The sequence below is a fragment of the Ursus maritimus genome, unplaced genomic scaffold (assembly GCF_017311325.1).
Source record: "Ursus maritimus isolate PB19 unplaced genomic scaffold, ASM1731132v1 scaffold_18, whole genome shotgun sequence".
In the NCBI taxonomy this organism is placed as follows: Eukaryota; Metazoa; Chordata; class Mammalia; order Carnivora; family Ursidae; genus Ursus; species Ursus maritimus.
In genome coordinates this window covers 55187741-55210447 of record NW_024424230.1, presented here as the reverse complement: position 1 = coordinate 55210447, position 22707 = coordinate 55187741, and the positions used below count along the sequence as shown (strand labels likewise).

Genomic DNA, 22707 nt, shown 5'->3' with positions numbered 1-22707 from the left:
ATATAAAAATAAGAATATTATTGCACCATGTCTACAGTGTATGCCCAGGCAGCAAGAAGAAAAATAAAATAGCAATTGTACAAACTCAGAGGTAAAGACAGATGTTAGAGGTCACCTAGGCCAACTTCCACCCAAATGCTTACATAAACTCTACAACCTTCTAGACGGCTAGACAGCTCTGAACAGGTGAGGCATTCAGAAAACTTAGAAATGCATCCCTACCTGGTAGACAATTCCCCCTTTAAAAAGGCCCAAACTCTGCTTTTTCAAAAGTATACTCATTTATCTTAGCTCTACCCAAAGAAATAGCACAGAACATTTCAGCTCTCACACAGGAAAGCTGATCATTTAAAAGAGCTGTCATGTTCTAAGTCTTCACTTCTCTGGGAAAAACATGTCTTGCTTCCCCCAATTCCTCCTACTAGAAGGTTTTCAGATTTTCACTGCCCTGGTGGGTGTTGTCTGTGTTACCAGCACTCTTCCAAAACAATGGCTGGAGCCAGAATTCAACAGACTACTTCTCCGGACCTCACATTCTTTCCTGGGAGACTGGTGGTCCATTCTGAGCTTCCATGAGCCTCATGCCCCATACGTCTTTTACAGACTGTTGCCATTGGACCGTTTCCCCTCTCTTGTAATAAGGTAAGTGACTTTCTGAATTTGAACTCAGGGCTGCACATGGATCCTTTACTAAACCCCCTCTCACTGTTTTCCATGCATTACTCCAGCCTGCTGAGAGCTTTCGGAATCCTGACTTTATCATTCGGCTGTTAGTCATCCTACCTAGACTTGGGTTATCTGCCGATTTGATAAGCATACATTCTTTTTTTTTAATAATAATATTTTTTATTATATTATGTTAGTCACCATACAATACATCCCTATGTCTGCCTCCAAATCGCTGATAAAAAAATGTTAAACAGGCAGAGTCAAGGGACCTCATATCATTTTAGAAGGTCTCTCCCAGCTTTCTAGCTCTGTCTTAGTTGTTAGCTCCAGGCATGATGGTGAAATTAGTGACCCTGGACACTGTCTTCTGCGACACTTGAACAGAACTGGTCAATTAAGCATTCCACTGAGAACAGAAACTCATTACAAAGATACAGCACTAACTCAATATTTCACCTTGACAACAATGTGTAATTTATACTTCCCTCCTACTCAGCTTTAACAAGTTCAGAAACAAAGTGGATTTGTTTAAAAGCACATAATACTAACAACTTTCCAATCTGGGGTGAGAAATGTTAGAAGACTATGCAAACATCTATGAGAACTATTTCCCTTGGTTGCAAACCCTAATTCTGATGTAGAAAATAGCTTTGGTACTGGAGGAATAGGCTCAAACAGCAGTAGCACTAATAATATTCAGACAGAAAGAAACCACCATGAATTTTGACAGAAAAGGAGCCCCCCGATGGAAACATAGATAGCACTTGGATGAAAGTCCTTAAGTGCAATCTTAAACAGTGAAAAATAGCTATAGGCGACCACAGAACAACTCAATGCTGGTTAAAGATCTGGTTTACAAAACAACCACCGGCACTCAAGATATAACCAAACATAAAGGCAAAAGCATGCATGGCTGACAGCAAACCCCAAAGGCTAATACAATGCTAGTGCAAGGATATAACTTCCCATTACATAAAGCTGTTTTTATCAGTTGAAAGGAAACATAAAGCGTATGATATGGTTCTTTCTGGACCCATGTATGATTATCAAACCACTGGAAATGGGATAGACTATGAATTTCCTATTGCCCAAAGATATATCCCCCTGCACACCAATTTTCAGAGCCACCACTGGCCTTCATCCAATAGATGTGAGACCCTAAAAAGAGCAAAGGTGGTTTATGGTGCTAAAATGAGATGAAATTAACATGTTTACATCTGAATTAAAATAACCAATTAAAGCAAGAATGATTAAACTTTGGTTTTCTTTTTTTTTTTAAGATTTTTATTTATTTATGTGACAGAGAGACAGCCAGCGAGAGAGGGAACATAGCAGGGGAGTGGGATAGGAAGAAGCAGGCTCCCAGCCGAGGAGCGCGATGTGGGACTCGATCCCAGAATGCCGGGATCACGCCCTGAGCCAGAGGCAGACGCTTAACGACTGCGCCACCCAGGCACCCCTAAACTTTGGTTTTCAAGGCAGCTTCGTGCAGTGGTGAAGTGAACAGGGTCCAACGTTTGGCACATCCCCATTCTTCCACTGCTAGCTTTGTGACTATAGACAAATCACTCTGGCTCTCTGAGTCCTGGTTTCTCCAGCTATAAAATGGAGACAAAACATACCACACACAGTATTTCTGATGATTTAGTTAGACAGCAAATGTAAAGTTAGTGTATGATGGTGTCAGCCATGTTCAACCAGTATCAGTTATTATTTGTTCTTAAATCTTTCTTACAACAATTACCCTCATGGGTTCATTTCATTGCAAATAGTTGGAATATGTAATTGGAAAATTTAAAAGAGTGAATCACAAGAAAGGTGGAGAGCCGTGAGCACTGATGCAGGCATACTCCTGTGGGCTCCTCCATGGAGCCATGTAGGAGCAAAGAACAGAGGGCTGTGAGGTTTCTTAAGTAAATGCTTTGGGGCCAATGAAGAATGTGACAAGAAAGCCAAGTCCCCTAAAATGCAGTAAAATGAAGCACTTCCAAAAATAAACCTCCTTGATTTTCAGAATAATACAGCTTTTGTATAACAACATACAGGGGGGATGTGGTCAGCAATAAACTGGCCAAGGTCTCTCCCAAGTTGTCTTACTTGGACTGCTGCACAACAGCTCATGGCTGGACTATATTCCTCCATCAAATCAAATTAAATGATTTCTCTTCTGTGGAGGGGAATCAGTACTAAACCAAAAGTCATGCACAAGATGGAGGGAAGGTGATGCAAGCCAGGTGGGATGGTCGGTCTTCATCATCCACATTCTTTCTCTCCCTCCTGCTCCCCTTCTAGCTCCCCCTCCTCCTCCCCCCTCAATGCCCCCTCCCTTCCCCCTCCCTCCCACACACACGTACACGTACACACTAACACATGTGTGCATGTGCCCTCATCATATGTTGGGAAAGACTTTTGCTTAGCAAATCTGAATATACCACACGACATGTGCCAGATGAAGAGAGAGGTATTGTGCAAAAGGAAGTGTGTCCATGGATGTCAAATGCTCAGGGGTAACTGACAACAGTGATGATTTCTGTACAAGACTGATGACTGCATGGCTTGTTCTGGGACATGCAGTGCAACACCATGACATGAACACGAAATTAACAAAATCAAAGGAAAGTAAAAGTTCTAAAGCAAGGGAAGTAAATCAAAGGAAAAAGGGACTAGAAGATTATACCAGGAATAGGCCTAGGCCTCCACCATCACTGCCAAGTAATAAAAAAATGTCACTAGCCTCCTTTACTGGAAGTTAGCCACAAAGTTCACTTTGAGCTCTGGGGTAGCCGGCGCAAAGGGAAAGATACCCCTGATTACCTAGTTTGCAGTATCTGTGGGATGATGATGTCAGTACCAAAACTAATAATGGGGCTAAATGTGATAAGGGCTCACTTATTGAGGACTCCTGAATACCAAATACCAAACCTATAAGGTAGATACCGTGATCCTCATTTCACAGATACAGAAACTGAGGCACAGAAGGTCGGTTATACAGCTCTCACAGGTCTCAAAGCTGGAAGGGAGTGAAGCAGAGCTTTGAACCCAGGCATCTTGTCTTGAGAGCCCACATTCCTAACACTATGTGATTGTATCTCCCAAGGTGAAAACCCAAAAGAAACCTGACTACTCCTAAACTGAAATCCACAGAGAACTGTCCTCCCTAGTAAGAAGCAAACAACGTAAGTTAATGAAGAGTTCTCAAAAGCATGCACCAGAATAAAATGGGTCTTAGGGTCTATTTAGTAACATGTTATGAGAGCATGTCCCCAAACTTCGATTCAGTAAACCTGATTTTGTGGGAGCTCAGTGCATTCTAGGATTAAAGCTATAATAACCTGTAAAACGGTCTTTATGAATATTCTTTCTCTTGACAAAATCTTAATGGGCTACCATGAGTTTGTGTACTTAACTCCCCAACTAAAAATCTCAACTACTCTGTGCTATGACTAATGTGTAGAGCCAGATGCTTTTTAGAAATCAGATGAGTGGGCGCCTGGATGGCACAGTCGTTAAGCATCTGCCTTCGGCTCAGGGCGTGATCCCGGCGTTATGGGATCGAGCCCCATGTCAGGCTCCTCCGCTATGAGCCTGCTTCTTCCTCTCCCAATCCCCCTGCTTGTGTTCCCTCTCTCGCTGGCTATCTCTGTCAAATAAATAAATAAAAAATCTTTAAAAAAAAAAAAAAGAAATCAGATGAGATGGCTGTTGGAGAGTCTCTCTCCCCCTCCCCCTGCCCCTCCTGCTCGTGCTCTCTCTCTCTCTCTAAAATAAATAAATAAATCTTTAAAAAAGAAATCAGATGAAATGGCATCAGGCCTGACATTTTTTTTCTCAAAAATTGCAAAGTTTTAAAAAAAAAAAAAAAACACAGGTGCATGAAAGCCTATAGATAGGGTAGGAATTCTGCTGAAAACTAATTTTTGGTTATAACTCTATCTTAGTCATCTTGGTACTTTCTAGAACTGGTATATCGTAGGCACCCAACAAATGCTTTTTAGAAAAATGGGTAATGAATTCCCAAGATTCTGTGCAGAATTTGGCTGGAAATGTTTAAAAGAAGTGTAATACAGGGGCACCTGGGTGGCTCAATCGGTTGAGTGTCTGCCTTCAGCTCAGGTCATGATCCCAGGGTCCTGGGATTGAGTCCCACGTCAGGCTCCCTGCTCAGTGGGGAGTCTGCTTCTCCTTCTGCCTGCCACTCCCCCTACTTGTGCTCTCATTCACTCTCTCTCTTAAATAAACAAAAATCTTTAATTAAAAAAAAAAAGAAGTGTAATATAATAGCCACTTGAACAATGAAAGCAATCTCAATATAGTCCTACAAAACACCAGCCTTGTCCTTGGGTATTCCAAGATGAATAAGCTACAAACGTGACGAAATCAGTGAACATGTTCATTTTTTATTATGGTTGAAAACTGGGCTGGTTAAATGTTAATTAAGTCTCCACAAATTATGGTTTTTGCTTTAGAAAAGTTGAAAGCAACTTTTTTGGGGCGAGGCAATAATTAGATAGCAAGGCTAGTTGTCTATAAAGGTCATTCTTGATTTATGAAAATAAAATATCGTCATTTGCATGTTGAAGGGAATTTATCTTTCTTTTTTATTTGGCATAGCAGAGAATTATTCAGGAGAGCCAAGAATAGTACTACATCATTAAGATAGAAGCTATAAAGAAGAGGATGGTCCACTTTTTCCCCAAAAGGAAACCTTATAAGATCTTTCACGACTGTTCTATATCATACTGAAGCATCAGGCCTGGCAAACAGACAAAGGAAAACGAATTGACAAGGGTTAGAGCCCACCATTTAGAGTAGTATATTATTTTACTTATTTTTACCTTTTTATTATTGAAGTGTAATTGACATACAGTATTATATTAGTTCCAGATGTACAATATAACGATTCAACAATTCTATACATTGTGACCCACGTAGGTCATGATGTGTTGACCCAGCACACATACATGTACATTGTACAAACCAAATTTCTCTCTCCTGAGATACACTGATACTGTTCATTCATCTCTGTTCTATGTGGTTTTGGAAAAGCCCAGTCCAGATCCACTAAACTGACTTCAGGATCCTTCAAAGGTTGCTAACTATAGTCCTTAAGGTTTGGGAATGAGAACCATTACCTGGGATTGTTTATATGTCTTGAAGTTACTAATCAACACTACCATGTGAGAGCCCTACTAAGGCAGTCAGAGGACAACCTGTGATCTAGAAATTTCTCTGACATTAACAGCCACCATTTTGTGGACATCTGCCATGTGCCAGCCAGATTCTGCTAAAGGTGACATACAGGCATTATTTCACTTACTCTTCACAACCAGTATGAGACTTTCCTCTCAATTCAAGGAAACTGTTACATAACAAAGCCATGCATAAGTTTACATGTTTTATTTAATCTTAAAAACCTTAAAGGCAAGCATTGATATCCTTTATGCCAGCTATCAATGCATTACCTCTCAGCTCTAAATTCACTTTTCCTAGCTTGCTCTGCAAAACTGTATCCAAGTCCTCTAGCTATTTCCTGTCCCAGGGGGCAAGCCAGTAGGCTTTAACAGTAGAGGGTTCTAGAGAGGCACTGTGTGAGGAAGGGGTGGTCTCGCAGGGCTCCCTGGAAGGCTCCTCAGCCCACAGGGTTTCTCCAGACCCACAATGCAGGAGGCTTCCCAGTGCCTGGATTGACTGGTGCATAGTGATGGGCAGTACCCCACAGAGAGTAGCGTACCCCAGCACCCCGAGCAGTTTTGTAGCAGAGCACCCCCCACAGAGAGATACCACCCATGAATAGCTTCCCCTGCTAGACTAGAGGACACATTTCCTCTGAGTTCCATAGGTGTGGTCCCACAGCGACTTCCTGCCATCCACTGAGCCCTGGATCTCCACTCTAGAAGGATCTTCTCCTTGGACCCTGATTTCTTCCCTGGAGTAGTGCCTGCTCCCCGTATTTGCTACTCCTTTATTCTTAGCGCTCTCTTTACTTCATGCTAGCCAATCTCCTGTATTGCAATCCACTGTTACAGTTAATTATTGTTTAAATGAAACTCTCCCTGTTCCAGTTATTGTGTGGTTTCTGTCTTCTGACTAGAAATTCATCAACACATCCCTGTTTTTACAAATGGGAGTTTGGAGTGGTCAAATATCTTGCCCAAAGTCACAGAGAGTTAAATGCAGGGCTAGAAGTTCACCCAAGGTCTGAGTCCAAAGTTCATACTTTTTCCAGTCTGCACATTTTTAGCCTGAATGCATCTCTGTAAAATAAACAACAATGTGTAATATTTATATAATGATTGTTGCATGAATCCCATTGCAAATAAGCTCCTCAAAGTACTGTTTCTAAGAAGCCTGTGGAGGACAATCAAATTTCATAAACTTACTTATAAGATACACACACACATTGAATTGTTCTGCCTTTAACAGGTTAAAGTGACTTATACACTCTAGCAATCAAGTTCGTCTTGTTATAATTACAGTCCATTTAAAGTTATTTTGTGAAAAGACTGCAATACTCCTTGAGGAGATTTCTGGAACATTTTTCTCATTTGTTCTAAATACAGAATGACCCCATTTAAGGCAGCCTTTACCAAATGCATAAAGTATTAAATAGGTCTCTCTACAGAGAGGGCAAACCAAAAACTAATGCTAAAGTACCCCACAAAAAAATTAATGTTATATGTTCTATTTTCCTAAAATACATGTAATCTCAGGTGGTCTTATCCACTTCAAATTAAAACTGTCAGATAAATGGCTATAAATTAATACATTTCAAACTATAAACAGAAAGTGAACTATAGTATACACAGTTGTTTTAAGCAGTTATAAAAAAAAAACCTACACCAACATAGCAAAACCACTGCTTTCTTCTTATAAATCAATCCCAGTGACATCTACATTTAATTGCCTGCCAAACAATGCAAGTGTATAAAGCCTCTTAAACTTTGAGTGCCCGGGTGATGGTTAGTGAATCAGACACTAAGCATCATAGAAATGCTCTTCTACATAATTTAATCTAGCAAGCAGTTTTTACACATCGCCCAGGCATTTAAATGGCTAATGCTTATGCTCTGTTGTAAAAAGTGCTATTTGCCAATGGATATATTTTATGTAAGTCAAAGGAAATGAGTTGTCGTGTTCTTAAAGTTTCTATGGCTTATTATATTTATTGCATACTTCATTTCATATCCATCTATTGATTCCTAATTTTAAAAAAGGCCTGACAGTGACAAACAATCATGCATTTTTCTTATTGATCTTAAAATCTTTTTTTTTTTCCCCAATGGGTAACAGCATCATTTCTATTCCCAGATATTGTCTGGAAGCATCCAAATCATTAGGGACCTGCCCCAGTTTTCCATTCACAAATAAGTACCTTCAGAATTGCTACAGGATTTAATTAAACCACTCATACAAACCCCCTATAAATTCGAGTCTACCTGAATCTAACACTGGTCCTATTATTGTCCACACCAATATTGAAAACTACAGTGTGAAAAACAGTTGTCTGCTTCTATCGTGGCAACAGGAATAAAAAAGGAAAAGAAAAGATACACTATCTCCAAAACTGTCTAGGGGAGAAGACAGTCAAACCTAGATGAGCGTTTATCACTTCGTCTTCAGAGTTGCCTGGGTCCCAGCTCCCACCCTGGATCAGAAGTTCTCAAAGTGGATCCCTGGACCAGCAGTATACCTGGGATCTTGTTAGAAATGCAAATTCTCAGGCCCCGCCCCAACCTCCTAAACGAGAAACTCTGCGGAGTGAGATCTTCTGTTTTAACAAGCCAGACCTCCAGGTGATTCTGGTGCCTACTAATGTATGAAAACCACTGTTCCAGACCGACCTATTTAACCAGACTCTTCTGGGAGCAGCCCTGGGAATCTGCTGTCAAAAAAATTCCCAGAATAATCTAATCATTGACCCAATTTTAGAAAAGAGCTCCAGATCAGGGGCTTCAAACATTTTTAAGAAGGCATTATCAGTTTTTGAAAAAGGCACAACCATCCTATGTTTACTTATTTATAAACTATATAATGCAGATTATTATAGATACAGCTGACCTTTTCAAGTGCAAACTACAAAGTAAATATAAATTGAAGTTCAAATATTTTCTTCCATGCACCAAGGGATTGTACTATACACCTCAAAGGGTGTGGAGATAGTCTTTTGGAGATCACTGCTCTAAATAACTCCTTTTAGTCATAAATATCTCTCAGGTGAATAAGGGCAACAGAATAACATTGCTTGATCAAAGTGTTGAATTCCATGCTCTAATTTCATGCTAAGAAGCCCCCCATCTGTCATTTTTCTCCTAAGTGGAGCCGCTCAACAAGCAGATATCCTAGGTAGAAAATGATCCTGGTTGCTGGTCAGAGAAACCCAGGAAATTAATTTAAAAAAAAAAAAAAACTATTTCATTTTATGCCCAGTAGCGCTCCTGCCAGTTTAGTATGATTTACAAATCCATCTCTTGATGATTTTATTAGCATAAAATCATTATCTGGGAAAGCCGATAAAATAAACTCCTGTATTCACCAATATACAGTACAGCCAAGCCATTCAGCTTAAAACATGCAGCCAATTGTTTATTTTCACTGGGTGCTGATTAACCTAAACTCCACTAAATTTATTTCCCTCAATGAACATTTTTTTCTACACACCACGCTCATTGGGTAGAATCAAATTATAAGGAAAAAGTAAATATAATTTCCTATATCCTCTTGGTAAAACATTCATTCCAATTTCCTACCATTAGGAGTAATTATTCTAAAACAAAAATTGGTAACTTGTAAGACTGACTCTATTTAATTGGAATCTAAGACCCAGGATACATTAAGTCCTGGATCTGTCAACCACCTAGTCTATCTGAGGACAAGTCACGGACTGTGTGTCTTGCTCTCTGTATGAAAAGGGGAGATGCAAGCCTCATGTCACAGGAGCGATGTACATGATTTCAAGGATGAAAATTGGGGGGTTATAATACAGAAGTCTTCCACTTAGTTCAAGAGCCTAACGTTCATATGGCCCGATGAGCTGAAAGTGAGAAACAGGAATTGACGGCCCCCATCCCACCCATCAGCCCTATTCCTTCATCCCTTGTGCCTTTCTCAGAGTGCACATCACAATGAGTTCAGAATCATTCTCGAATCCAAAGATGCGCATTTTTTTTTTATACAACACGGGTCCAAAATCAAAGTCTCCTACCAATATGGTGCTCAAATGAGGAAACAGCATCTATTCCAGTGCCAACAGTCAGGGGAGTGGCTCTGTTGGGCTTACTGAGAAACAACACCCTGGTCTTCAACTCAGAAGTTCCCTAAAGGATTTTCAGGGGGCAAGTCTGACCTTAGGCAAATCTCTAAGGATTTATGTCCTACAGAAGACATGACTTTTTTGTACTATTTATTACCTATCTCCTACAGAAATGGTGCAGGTTGAACTTGGTAGGGTATGTGAAAGCATATTCACTGTTCCAAGATGATGAACATCAAAGAAAGCCATAGCAATGTTTGGTGTATGATACCTAAAACATGAATTAGAATGACAGACACCTCTTTGTGGTTACTGTCTATGGTGGTTGATGGCACCACAGACCAGAGGCTCAAGCCAAAAACCTGTGAGTCAAACACCTCTCTGCCCAACACCTTACCCCCCAAACACCTTCTCAGATGTTTTTCCTTTCATTCCCTCTACTCCCACCATAACACAACTTGAGTTTCAGCTCATGTCCCCACTGACCTTGACCCATCACATTTAGACTCTGCCCTGTCTAATATATCCCCACATGACCAGCAAGCTGACCTTTTATAAAACACACAGCTAAAAATGGTCTCTCCCTACTTACAACTATTCACGTGCCTCTCACTGCCCATGGGATACTATTCAAATGTCATCATGAGACATAAGAGGTTTTCTGGATTTGAACCTTGTCGACTTCTTTATCTTTATTTCTTGCCACCATTTCCCTGTAACAGAACACTCCAGTAATTCCTGACTATCTGTAGATTCACTTCAAGGACCATGCTGCCCACCCACCAAGTGTCTCCGCACACCATCCCTGCACCCACCCTCTGTTCACTGTTCAAATGCCAGCTCAGATGTTACTTCTCCTGGGTACCCATTTCTGATTCCTTTTCACAGATAAAATCAATCTGTCCATCCCACACACCATCACTGCAAAATATATAAGTCTTCTAGATGCCCTTATCACCCCATACAGCAAAATGACTGTGGGCATGTTTGTTTTCTCCACTGCATCCTAAGCTCCGTGGGTCTGGCCAATGTTCTCTTCACCTCTGTATCCTCAGTCCTAGAGAGGTGCCCACTACTCATTAAATACCTGCTGGATTAAATGGAATTTTGTGAAGTTTTCTATAACAAAGGTAAGCACCAAAACCATTTACTGTTCTATCTTTATTAGAAAGGAAAAAAATACTCATAGATCCTATCCACTCAATACTCTGACTATACCAGGAGAAGAAGAAATCCTGATTCTAGAGGTTTTTTTGCCTTTTTGATCTGATTCAGGGCATCTCCTTCTCTCCCTCTTCCCTCCTTCCCTGTCTGCCCAATTCTTCTCAACTGTGGACCCATGTGCCAGGCACAGGAAAGGAGGAAGGGAGAGGAGATTCGAAGAAATACACAGAAGACAAAAAAGAAACCCTTGTCCTCAGAGAAAACAACCTGGGGGGGGGGTGTGCTGGAAGTTGTTAAAAAGGGGAAATATGAAAAATGCTGTAGGAGCCAAGAGAAAGACCCAAAACTCATCCTGAAGGCCTCCTGTCCCTAAATGGTCCAGATAAAAAGAAAACCGGAGAGTCAGCAACTCAATGTGAGAATCTAAAATATCCATGGCCTGTTATTCTAAGAATCTGCATAATAAGGCTGTTATTTGGCAGACCTCAGCATAAGTCAACAAAAAGCATACGGATTTTCTGTGTATCACACTGGAACTCTGGTTAATGCCTCCGTCAGTTGTTCTGATTTTATGTTTCAAACATAAAATGAATGCTAATGATTACATGTTATGTATCTTTCACCTTCATGAAATATAAAAGTAGTGAATAAGTAATCAATAATTTGCAGGCCATAAAGAAAGCAAACTTTGAAGTAAAATAGTTCATTGTGTGATTTTTTGAAACTAGGAAGCTGTATTCTCTAAGCTAAGCACAATACTTACATAATGTAAAAATGGCTGTGAATTAGCTTTCCTTCCAGTCATTGTACATGAACAAGTTGCTAAAATACAGGGAACTAAGACTATTAACCCTTCGCAAGGTCAACACAACTGAAGAGTCTTTCTTTTTATAAGTGAACATTTACTTAATATTCTGTTTCCCTTTTTAGCAGGTATTATCTAGCTGCTGGCTAAAGAGAATAAGTAGTCCGAGGGAACAACCCTGGACGAGGAAGCAGAATGTCTGGATCCTAGCCCTGCCCCTGCCTGTATGTGGCTTTGAGCAAGGCAACCGGCCGGCCCTGTGGAGATACAGTGGCCAGAATGTAGAGGAATCACCTTAAAAACCTGAGGTAGTCTCAACCCTCCCCACTTAGAAGCTCTCCTCGCATAGTCATCTGTAAAACCATCTACCTTATAGAATAATGTAAGAATTAAACTGTGTATATATGTGTATGTTTATATACACACATTTATATTATCTATTCGCCTACCTACCAACCTATCCGCCTCCCTATCCATTTCCCTATCCCACTTACCTTCTGTCTAGTAAATAGGTAAATGTTGGCTCCCTTTCCTTTCTGCTCCTCAGTGTCTGATCTGTATAAAATAGCACAGATAAACTAGATCACTGCTCTTTCAGTGTGATGCTCAGAACCCTTGGGCTCCCTTAGACTATGCAGGTGAGCCTACTGCAGGCCTTCCTAAAAACCCTGCTTCGAACTCATATGTTCAACATTCGTATACTTTAAATATTGGTGTTCCATGGGCAATAAAAGAAGTGTACCATAAAAAGTTAACATTTAACAATATTTGACAACTTCAGATCTAGCTAATCTCTAAGGTAAAATTCCCATTCTGAGATTGTTATGTTCTACGATTTTCCTATCCTCATGAATGCAATACTTCTTTATCAGGGACATGACTGAGGTTAAAATCTGTTGGTGTGTATCCAGGTGTATGGTTAGGAGGGGTATGATTATAACATAAAAACTAAGAAAAATAATGTTAAATAATACAAGCAAAAAGGATAGCAGAGAGAAGGGAAGGCAAGGCAGAGGTGATGAAGAGGTAAAAAGATACGAACATCTATGTGACGGCTGGACAGCCTCCAGGCCTAGGAAAAGCAGAGAACACACATTCACAAGACTGGGCACCTACTATTCTCAAATCTGGGTGGGCTGGACCTGATTTGGGGTGATCATTGATATTCTATTCAACCCCCAAAATGATCCACATCCCATTTGTCAAAAGGATTTGAGAATATCTAATAAAAGTTCAGTAGAACTCCTCTCAACCTGCCCCGCTCCTCAGCAGCTGCTTACTCATGTCTAAAAGTATATAAATCAGTTTATGCTTTTCACTACAAGACAGAGGCTCAAAACCTAAAACTCAAACAAACACTATGAAAATGGATTCATATGACCAGTCCTATAACTACATCTACTCCAGTAGAAGTATTTATCTAGACTACATTCAGGGCCATGCAAACGATCACACGTACAAATAACTGGATGTTAGATGTTTTTTCATTTTGATAGAGATCACTTAAGGGCATTTAAACACAGGAAAAGCTGATGGGGAGCAGGTTCAAAAAAAGATAATATCAAATTCAGTGACTTCATAATATATCTGGGATGAAATCCATTTGCTTCAGAAACTACTCATTGGTATAATTATAATATAAAGCCAAGAGAATGGAGAATTCTGCTTCCCTGAAAGATTTTTAAATTTATTATTACAATTTTTTAAAAATATGGTTGGCTTGTTATAAGAAGCCATGGTCATTGAGATTAATCAAAGTGTCACTATATAGTTGTTTTTAAGCATCTGAGTGTGTGATTTTACAGTTCATTAAACATGGCCGGGATCTCTCTATCTTATGAGATACTCTTTCAGTAAGCTTATCGTCGGCCCTTGGCCATGCTGAACACTTACCTTTAACAACATCTAATCTAGCACTGGGTACCCCATGAAATGAGAATAAACCCTTGTGAATCAATATAATATTGACTGGACCTAAGAAATAGTAACCCTTCGTGGGGGCAGAAATTTGCCTAGAGGAAACTTCACAGGCCAACTTTATTTCTCTAATATTTAAGCCAGTGATTAAATGTGGACTCAGGGACCCAAGCCCCACCACTAAAAATAAGCTACAGTTACCAGAGAATAAGCTACCAAAGCCCAACCTCAGCCCTCACCAGGGAACACATCTGATCAGAGCTCCCTGCCAGAGTTACTGTGTCCCTTTTACAGCACTGATTTTGCCAGGATAAATAATACACCCACTTTACCACTGGTTTAGGAAAAAATGAGGGAATGGGCACCACTTTTCAGCAGCACACCTGACTGACACAAAAGTTCTTGGGTTGGGAGTAAAAACCAAGTTGCATCAATATCAATTTTTCCCATATGCTCCATAAATTTCAGAAAGATGTTTATCATAGAAATGCAGATATGACTTTAACCACAGGAGAGCAAAATGTGGCACCATTACTAATAATTCTCAATAAAGACCTTCATTATACTGAACTTTATACACTGCTAACTTCAAAATTAAAAATAAAACCCAGGGGAAGCCAAGAAGATTTAATTAGGTCAGAAAAAAAAAATTTTTTTGAAAAAACCCTATTACAGATAAACTGTGAAATCTCTGGATCAACCAAACATTGTCTCTTTAGATACTGAGATATTAACCCAAATATAAATCCCAATTTACAAACGGATGGCAAGCTTTCACTTCCCTCATGTGTTTACAGTAGGGCTCCTGAAAACACCGACTTTCCCTGTACCACAAAATATTTTTTAAAGGTTACTGATCTCCGGTATCCCTGCCGCGGCATTGCTGTCCTTCGGTATAAGCTTAAGAAAAGCCTATCAGCTTTCCTCCCAGCTCAGTGATCCTTAAACTTTGGGGAGCTTATAGATCCTTTTGAGAATCTGAACAGAGCTATGCATGATCTCTCTCCCAGGACAAATGTGTATACACGCAAATTTTACAATTCCTTGAGTTTACAAAGTTCTTAAGTACAATTCAACATTTGCTCTTTCAAGGGCCATTCACTGACCACCTGTATCCGAATCACCGGATAATTTCTTTCAACACAGGTCTTGAGCCCCGCCCCAGACCTATGGAATCACAATTGCTGGGGGCGAGGCTGGGGCTCTGAGTTTTAGGTCACTTCCGGTGATCCTGTTGCTGGCTGAAAGCAGGTAAGATCCTCTGCTCCAACCATTTGCCTTTCCTCTCAGGGTAGCAACTGGTCTGGAAACAGAAGCTCCGCTGGCCCCCACTCACCACTCCTGAGGAGCCCGGCCTAGGTCATGTCCATCTGACCTAAGGGCATCTCCCTCAGCATCCTCACCAGCTCTGCATGCTTCACTCACAACCACCCCCACTTCCATGCACAATGGGCTCCTGGACTCTTGTCTACCCTCACCATCCTTCCTGCCCAACTTCCAGGAAACTGTTGTTCGCTCATCCATTAAGACCCATTGCCGCAAAATGTACTAACTTCCTCTCTGTTCCTGGGCTATCAGCTCATAAGCCTCCCATGAATGAGACTGTCCCTCTTCTCGCTCTGTATGGGGTACAGTGGTCTCCCCCAACTACATGGTGAACACCCCGCTGACTGCAGAAGCAGTGTCTGGCCCTCCAGGGTGACCGTTCCTTAACTGCTGTAGTAAGCCTGAAGGATGTCTGTCTTACATGACTATGCAGGAACATGAATCATGTCACTCCCCCAAGGGCAACGCCGAAAAGACTGGAGATCCTCCAAAGTGATATGTGATAAGGAAAATGAGGCTGGGGACGGGAGGCAGGGGGGGGAAGGTGCCTGCTTTATCAAAGGCACTCCAGTCACCATCTAATAAGTCCACAGCCACACAAGGGCCCTGTTCAGTGTGGCAACAGATGCCAAAACACAGGGTCCCAATCCTCAATTTCAGTAGACTTAGCAATACGGGACACATTCGTGACCAACCCTAGTTCAGCCCTGTGATGAGAAGGACGTGAGCTACTAAAGAGATTACTAAGAGGCTATTTCAGATTAGGAAGGACAAGGGAGAATTCACAGGGGAGAAGGCATTTCAGGTGTGGCTGGGAAGATGGGTCAAGCGTTGAGGGCAGTGACAGAGAGATTTCAGAGAGCATAAACACCGGGGGGAGAAGGGGAGAAACACGCACTGTGAGAAGGCGTGGAATCAGGGCTTGCTTCAGCATGAATAAGAGAAAGGAGGGCTGAATCAGGCTGCAAAGGCAGACCAGAGCAGGAGAGTGCCTAGTGGTCCGCCATGGGCAGGAATGGGGTTACCACACTGCCACGTTCATGATTCCATATGGTTACCCACAGCAGCCTGGTGATAAAGGAGGGCAAAAAAGATACCTCATCTTACAGACAAGGGAGGAGGTCAGAACACAGATCTAACTCACTTAGAGCAAATAAGTGGGTAATGGCAGAGGTCGAGCCTGACGCTTGGTTTCCTAACCCCTACGATGCAGGCCTCCCTTACAGTATAATTGCTCTACACAGTCACAGGAAAATGACTATTCCATGGATGCTCCTTCCACGTTCACTACTTAAGTAAATTGCATCTTTACTAAAATGGACACGTCAGATGTCATCCTTGAATTTTAGTCCCAAACAGCACTGACAAACACCACTGAAGATCCTTTACATACTTATTAAATAAAGATCTGATGGCAATACTATCAAGTTAATTAAGGGAAGGCAGAGAGAAGTGAGATTTATTTCTTCAAGTAGATAGCAGAGAAAATTTACTCCTAGAATCAACTACCGATAATTCTGCCGAACAAATCGATCCTTTACGAACTGTAGCATGTTAAGCAGGAGCGCTTGGAGAAGCAGTACACGGAGGTCGGCATGTTTACTGCAAAATGCAGAGACACGCAGAATTAACTGCTTGTCTGCTTTTCCATTTATGCTGGAAATCTGACCTTCCACGTAAAGCAGCCACAACGAACTATCACAAAAACTCAGACACAGGCAGGGTGCTGAGAGATCAAATCTCCCTTCAAAATTGAAAAGAAATGCTAATGCACTCCAGCTCAGAAGGGCTGTATCAGAGAGGAAATTAATATTGGAGCTGGAACAGCATCTACTGTTCCAACCAGCAGGAAGAAAACAATGGTGTGTGGTCAAAAAGTACAAGGAAATGTAGGGGTCTGATAGGAACAGAGGAAATGAAGATGGACCTTACAAAGAATCCAAAATGGAACAAAGTTGTCCAAGTGCGACTCCAGAAGGAAGGCAAGGCTTGTGTTGAAAAGCCTGTGCTCAGAGCAGCCTGTCGGCATAAAATTCCATGTTCTTGACACTCTTATCTTGCCTCTTACTCTTGCCCTCCACACAGAGGGCAGCGGACAATTGGAAAGGGACTACAAAATAAAAAACACGTGGAAGAGCACAAACATAATTAATTATACACCATCATTTTCTGAAGGCAAGACTTTCTATTTAAAAGGTCTGGTCATGCACTGGGCCAACGATGTTTAAGAAGAGAAAGAAACGGGACAGATTGTTCTCATCTCATTTTATCTCGAATCCGTTTAAAAGCCAAGTGACACACAGTGCACAGAATTCTTGCACTGTCTTCAAATCCTATTTTTGCTTTGGACCCAAATTCAATCAGCTACTAAGCATTCCAATTACTCCTCCATGTGGACCAGACACGTTCTTCTCCCTGCTCTAGCAGGCAGCCTATCCTTGTCCGTGCCCTAGGACGGTGGGTTGCCATTTCCTTATTTCTCTCCTCATTTCCGGTGCCCCACTTCACTATGAAAAAGAACCATGCCCACTAAACAGATTGCAACCAACTCCTCCAAGGACCTATGACATGAAAACCACACTTGTTTTCTTCTTGGCTAAGTCCTCTGATGTTCAGCCACGGCCTTCCATTCTCACCACTGATAGATCTGCTTCGGCCCCTTTTGGCTGCTCTTTTTATTTTCAGGCCAGTCTCAGCCTGGCTGTGTTTTCGCTGATACTCTACCCCTTCCTGTAGGGGGACCCGTCCCTCTACTACTAGTTGTTTGATTACCTTCAGATTCTTGGCTCCAAATATCACAAAGCGTAGCCTGGTTGATCTAAATACAAGGGCAATTCATCAGAAGGGTAAATAATAAATGGTAAATTGGAGAACCATGCTCTTGCAGGGACCTAGGGAGGAGAGACAGGAGCAGTCTGCTCAGGAACCCTGGACTCTCATGTCACTCTGGGCTCTGCAAAAGCCACACAGCGAATCATCACTAACTACTGGTCATTCCTTCCAAGTTCACAGTTCCTGAATTTAGGCTTCTGGCTGGCTGCACTGAACCACATTCCAGCTACTAGGGAAAAGACAGAGGGCCTCTCCATTCCCCTTTGGCCCCTTCACAGGGAGGTGAGTCCTGCATCCCACTTGTCCTGAGATCCGCCCCCCAACCATTGCTATCTAGCCCTGCTGCTTAGCTCTCAAGAGAACAGATCGTGAAGAAATAAAGCAGCACTGCTATCAAGACGCTATCACAACTAGAACAACTGCCAGTCCAATCAAAGGAGTTCTGAACTCATTTTCAAGTGGCACGACTGCCTAGCAATTATTCTAGGTGATGTGGAAGGGAGCCTGATGTCTCAATAGTGAGAGAAAAAAAGGACAGCGGAGGGAGCTAACAATCTTGGGAGCCAGAAGTCTAGTCTACAGTAAATGGTGCTCATGTCTATTTGTTTACTCTTTACACATACCTTCATTCAAATATTTGCTTGGACTATGTGTCCATATCTGTGTTAGATTCAAGCACCTAGAAGATGGCAATTCGTATTCCATGAAATTCTTTATAAAATAAGCACCCGGGGAATGGAGGGTGACTGTACAGTCACTTTACATGCTCCATGCAAGACCCAGCACAGAGCCCTGCACATTGGATCCTTAACAACCAGTCGTTGGGGACAGAAACTAGGAGGCATATGATGAAAAGGGTAAGAAACAGAAACTAAAACACACCTAGACAACCGTGGTTAATGTCTAAAATGTTAACTAATCTATATTCAACAAGAAGTTCTAAGGCATTTTCACATACTTGAAATGTAAGCTTGTCGTTTTGAAAAATAAAAAAAAGGATAAAAATGAACACTGCACCATTAAAGATGTGTTGGGCAGAATTACAGCACACGTGTGAACAGTTATGTTAGTGATGCCAAAATGAAATAGGAGGAGATGGGCCAAAGAGGACAAGGGGGGGGAAAGGTGAGTGAAGCCAAAAATCCAACAGTGTAATGGGTCCCGAAATGAAATAGTATGCATACAGCCAAAAAGAAAATAGAATTATAAATTAAGCCAACAGAAAATGGTATGATTCCACCAAAAACATTAGCAAATAGAGCCAAAACCAAATGACAGGAACAAAGATAAGAATGACATTTTAAAGAGAAGCAAATTTAACCATTTGAAACTTCTCGAAGGTAGTACAGCAAAGCTACCCTGCAGTCATATATGAACTAACCTGTTCTGTTGATTTAAACCCTGGTTATATGACATCTAGGGGTTGGGAAAAGAATCTGATCCTTACTGATCGCCTACTACGTAGCAGTAACTTATCATATCGCACTTAATACTCACAACTCCACAACCCCACCAGGAAGTATTGTGCTCATTTAACTGATGAACAAACTACAGTTTGCAGAGATAAGTGTTTTGAGATTATATAAGCAAGTTAATAACCAGCACTAGCATAAATCAGGATGTGCCTGCTTTCAAAACTTATCCATTTCATTTTTTCCACCCTCACAAATATTGAATTTAGAGATCACTGCTTACCTCTCAATAGATGTTTTATAAAATTGCTAATTTTTCCAAACAGTTTCAATCAAATTTATATGGCTAGAAAAATATTAGTATCTCCTTCCAAACCAGCTTATATAGTCTACTAAAACCAAAGATTTGTAAACTGTTCATCATAATATTTCCAGAACCCACTCTTCCCCAATTATTAAGCCCCTAAATGACTTTTCCCTCTAAAGAACAGTTAGGAAATTAAGAATATTTACAAAAAAAAAAAAAAGAGAGAGAAGAAGCAGCAGCAGCAGCAAAATAGATTTTAAGCCAAGAGCATCCATCAAAGTAACTAATGAACTTAGAAAACACATTCTTTGCCAAGTGGCCACAACTGAAAAACCAAAAGACATCTGAGCTGAGTAGGGTGTTTTCTCTGAGTATTGTTTCCATGGCTTACAAGTTTATGTCCAACATTAGTAAATCCTCAATCAAACATTACTTTCATGTTTCATTCTCATAGAAATCACAGAAATATTTTTTTAAAAAGTACTCGTGGACTATCACATGTACTTTCCTAGAATGTCATATCATCCAAGCACAAGTGGCATTCAAAATCACACCACAAATATTACAAGATCCAGAAAACACAAAAATGCATTCAGCAGAATTCAACTGCATTTATTAACTTAGGCAGGGAACTTGACTAATCCTTACAAGATGAGATTTTCAGAAAGAGTCGAAACCAAAAACACCGCATTCATTTGATTATAAATATATATGAGTTGGAGGGGGAACAGGAGGGAGGAAAATAATAATAATAATAATAATAATAATAATAATAATAATAATAAAAGAGAAAAGGTGGCCATTAGGCTTGCAAATGGCAGACGGAAACGTCATTTATTCAACAAATATGCACGAGCACCAGGCATGTGCTGGGCTACGCGCTGAGCACTGTGATATGGTGGTAAACATAACGAAAGCAGCATCTGTCCTCATGGAGCTCCATGGTTAACATCAAGAATCTACCGCCTAGTGAACAAGACTGTCTTCTCTAAAAGTCTCTGTCTGAGAGATTCATGATCTTGTGAAGAAACAAAATAAAACAAAGAGGTGATGCTCTGGCCAAAGGATAATCCGGGACAAATGAGTTCAAAGACACATGAGAATACCACCTTCCTCCTTCTGATTCTTCCCCTCAGTAGGCAGCCATAGTGGCTGTGATGGTTTATTTTGTGTCAACATGGCTGGATCACGGGGCTCCCAGATATTTGACTAAACATTACATCCAGGTACATCTGTGAGGGTGTTTCCAGAAGAGACTAGCATTTGAATCACTGGACTGAGTAAAGCAGATGGCCTTCCCCAGTGTGGACGGGCATCATCCAATCCACTGAGGGCCTAGAAAGAACAAAAAGGTGGAGGAATGGAAAATTTGCTCTCTCTGGCTGACTGCATGAGCTGAAACAAAGCGTTCTCCTGCCCTTGGACTGGGACTTACACCATTAGCCCTGATTCTCAGAACTATACCACCAGTTCTCCTGGGTCTCTAGCTTGTAGATGACAGATCATGGGAGGTGTCAGCCTCCATAATCATGTGAGCCATATAACATGTTAAATAAATTTAAATAAATAAATATATATACACACACACACACACCCCAATTGTGACATAGGCCTCAAAAAGCCAGCATATTAGCCAGAGTTCTCCAGAGAAACAGAACCAATAGGATATATATATATATAGGGTCAGTAGGTCAGGTTGGGAATATTAGCTGGGGACCAACTGATATTGGCCTTGACTGCTGGACACCCAACCTTCCTTACATCACAGCACATACAGAAAACAAGTATCTGTACCTTTCACTGGGGTAGAGTGGGACAACCCAGTCTGTCCTTCTGGGAGGAATGTTACACCCAGAGCCGATCTGGGGCACACAGGTTGGCAAATTCTGCTCTGCCACAGGAACCAAGAAGAAACTATCTTTGTTCCTATCCCAAGGGCACTTGTTTCCACCTTGATCACTTCTGGCCTTGGATGCTCAAGGAGTTATGATGGGAGTTCAGTTTTATCGGGAGCAGAGACCGTGAAGGAGGTAATTCTAGGTGGACATGCAGTTATCCAAAAATGAAGAATTCAGACTGAAATAAACTGGTCATTCAGTGGCACACATTTTATCCCGATTTGTGGAGAAGGAGTGTTCCAGAAGTGACCAACAGGTAGGTAGGATAAAATAGGGATATGGCATTGTTGAAGTTAAGAACGTCCAGTGTTAGAGTACTGGAGGGTCCTACATGTCAAACAGAAAAGTTTTACTTGCTATGATGGCCAGTAACAAGCCATTCTGGACACCTGAGCAGAGACTGATGTGAGGAATACTACTCCAGCCGCAGCTGCACAGAATGAACCAGAATAAAAGAGAGACTAGACATAGCCAATGCACTGGCCTCAAAATCAGAAGAAAGGGTTAAATCCACCAAGTATTTTGGAGGAAGATCGGGCAATATAAAAGATGGTATGCTAAAAAAACGGCCTGTAACAAGCTTGTTTCACTAAGAGGCTTAGAAATCATTTGAAAGTTCTTTAAAAAAAAAAAAAAAAGAATTGAAAAGCGAACAAAAGTTATAAATTTAAATTCACCTTATCAGAACTAAACTTATTCCTTCAGTATTTCCTTCACCAGTTATTAAAATAACAGAGAAAAATATCCTTTAGTCACAAAATTATCCTGTAATTCCAATTTTCTTAGCAAAACCTAGAAAGAGATTATGTATTTGGGGATTTATACGGAAACCCTTATCAAGTTGGATACCAGGTCTTAAACGCTAAAGTGAATATGGACCTTGCTTAAGAAGTCAAAAAAGCAGCGGTTAACCGACATTAATTGACATTATAACACTAGATACCAGCCTTCTTAAGCCATCTGCAAACACAGGCTTTTATCCGACTCGCTTTAAATGAAATTTTTAAATGCTTGACAAAGCACAGACAGATCTGGCCTCGCCAGGCAAACAACTTCACTCATAAACAGAATTGTTTAACCTCAGGGATTTCTACAAAGGTTTCTATAGGGGGTTTTTTTGGTTGCTG

At 41.0% G+C, this 22707-nt stretch overlaps 1 protein-coding gene across 1 annotated transcript in view; it reads right to left on the bottom strand.

Moving 5' to 3' along the window:
* PTPRM (protein tyrosine phosphatase receptor type M) overlaps positions 1–22707 on the bottom strand; it is a 749396-nt gene that overhangs the window by 563027 nt on the left and 163662 nt on the right. The window lies entirely within an intron of this gene.